This window comes from Apis dorsata, unplaced genomic scaffold (genome assembly GCF_000469605.1).
Source record: "Apis dorsata unplaced genomic scaffold, Apis dorsata 1.3 scaffold_161, whole genome shotgun sequence".
Lineage (NCBI taxonomy): Eukaryota > Metazoa > Arthropoda > Insecta > Hymenoptera > Apidae > Apis > Apis dorsata.
Genome location: NW_006263450.1, coordinates 827,886 through 830,636, shown reverse-complemented (window position 1 = coordinate 830,636; position 2,751 = coordinate 827,886). Strand labels below are relative to the sequence as shown.

Here is a 2,751-nt window from a genome sequence, read left to right as displayed (position 1 = left end):
TTTTTTTTTTTTTTTTTTTTTTTTTTTTTTTTTCTAAACGATTCGTGCATTTGATTTCGAATCGACTTGTAGATACTATTTACTTTCCGTGAAAATTGTCTTATGCGTTTCTATATGCTATCTTTATTTCAGTCGTCATGATGGAATTGGAAAAAAAACAACAACAAGAGAGATAATATCCTTGAGTTCTCTTGAGTAAACCAAACATCTTATATCTAATCTTAATCGAATCTACATCGATTATTTCTTCTCGCGTGTCTACACATTTAGTCATTATTGTGGAATTTATAACAAAGAAAAAAAATTTATAATTATTTTTCCTTTCTACATCAATTATACATAAATTATCTTCAATCGTTCTTTACTTCTAACTTCAAACCCTGAAAATCTACATTAATTACTTAAGATTACAACAATCATTGTACGTTTATCTCGGTGATATGGAATTCACTGCAGAAAATTTGAAACATATACCTAACCTCAACCCATATTAATTACTTAATTTAGTCGAATTGGAATTCATAGCTAGGGGAAAAATATATAATTATTTCTCCTTTTTAATTATACGTAAATTATCTTCGATCATTTTCTACTTCTAACTTCAAACTTTTAAAATTTACATTAATTACATACAAGAACCGGTGTACGTTTACCTCGATGATATGGAATTCACAGCAGAAAATTTGAAATATATACCTAACCTCAACCGTAACCCGTATTAATTACTTAAGAGGATCACTCGTGTTCGACGAGAATCGTCTCACGTGTCTACACATTCTCGCGTGAGAAAGCACACAAGGTGTAGAGTTGACAAGCTTGCCGGGGACGAATGCGGTGCGATCGACTCGCTCCAGTCAAATAACGCGGATGTTTGCATTGAATCGTGGCTCGCCGCGACTCACTGGTCTCGCGTAATGCCATTTACATGAAACGTAATCCGCAGAGCGGCGTTGCGAGCGTGTCGAGGGACGAGAGCAGAGGGCGCAGCATTGGTTGCCTGGAATTTCTGTCACGGCCTAATGGGGTGCTCGTGTCGCCGTCTCGCTTCGTCACAGATTCTGTCCGCTCTGCTTTTTGGAATTCTCCATTAGTTCCGCTCGTTTTCTCCTCTTCTTTCCCGGATCCTCTGCTTTTTACTAGTCGACAGCCTCCTTTCAATCCTACGCTTTTTGCGATAACCCGACCAAGGCAAAGGACATCGAGTTTGAGCGCGTTATATTTTTTTCTTTTTTTTTTTTTAACACTTTTGTATCACGTAATAAAATAAAGTATTCGAAAATTAATTTACGGAGACGGTTCCTCGTTTGAACGAAAGAAAGAAAGAGAATTGAATAACCACGAGGTAAAATAATATATGAAATTGTTTAAAAATTGGAAAAATATTGGAAAACTGATCCGAAACGAAAAGTTTAACGCGATATAGACTCTCTACATAAATTTGGTAGTGAGAATAGGTTTACCTCGGTTTACCTGTCTATAAGATAAATGTTAAAGCTGTGCAATTAAATCAGACGACTATTACTTGTTTATCAAGGATGGGGCAACACCAAGCTCACCTCTCTCAGTTTACACAAAGATCGCGCAACACGAAGCGAATCTTCCCATCGACGAGCAACAACACGACGAGATCTCGCAAAGTACCGTGAGCGTAGTACTTGCACACGGTTGCTCGGAGGAACGGCGCAAGTCGACGAGCGCACAATTAATGTTTTTACCGGCGCACAACCGTTACTCTCCCTTCGACCCCGATCTGCGTTCACTCTCGATATTCCCTTTCACGCGTACACTGCTCACAGTTGTGAGCCAGATGGAAAACGACTTCCTGATCCACCACGATGGGGAGGGGGACTGACCGATCTCCTATATCACCTTCCACTGTTTACACACGTGGGCCCTTGCCATTTCGCACGACACATTTCCCGTCGATCCTCACCGCAGACGGAGAAAGGTGAAAGGTGAATCGAGTGGAAAGGATATCTCGTCGCGGCCCCGTGTTGTTCGACACTCTTCGGCTATTAGATCGAGATTTCGAACTCGAAAGTCTGCCGATTTGCAATTGAAACGAGCTTCCAATTTTTCCAAAAAACAAACTGTTCCGATTGTGTTCCTTAATTTATTAGAGCATTGGTATTTGTACTAGCTTTTTCCCCGATAATTTAGATCGATATTTTTCCACTCGTTGGTGAAAGAGAACCGAGACGATTGAATATCGATCTCCGTGGATAGCGAAGAGAGAATTCGTACAAATTTCTCTCGATAGATCTTAGACTTATCTCGGGCTTGAAGTTGACGGCAGGACAACGTCTGTGAAATCTTTAGCATCTTTAAATCACAAGTTATTGGCAACGATTCCCCCGGCGAGGCCAACACCGTCCACGAATAAGATAGGAGCGGAGACACGAGAGATGAAAGGACGATAAGTGTCAGGTTTCCTTCGCGGCGCGAGGAGAAAGAAGAAGAAGAAGAAGAAGAAGAAGGAGGAGAAGAAGAAGAAGAAGAAGAAGAAAAAGAGGCAAGGCGAGGCCGAGGGGGAGGTGGCTTTCTCTGTAATGCAATTGGCTGCACGCGCGCTATTCCACGGGTGGAGAAGAGAGGCTTGGAGATCCGCGATTCCCCCCCTCGTCCATCTCCTCCTCCTCCATTGTCCTCCATTCTCTGTCTCTTCCCCTACGTTTACTGGGTTACTTAGACGGACGAAGAGGGCAAGAGATTTTTTTCTGCGTCGTAACCAGTTATAATATTGGATAATGC

General features: G+C 41.5%; 1 protein-coding gene across 1 annotated transcript in view; it reads left to right on the top strand.

The window, feature by feature from the left end:
* Positions 1–2,751, top strand: part of LOC102677840 — a 201,744-nt gene that overhangs the window by 97,080 nt on the left and 101,913 nt on the right. The window lies entirely within an intron of this gene.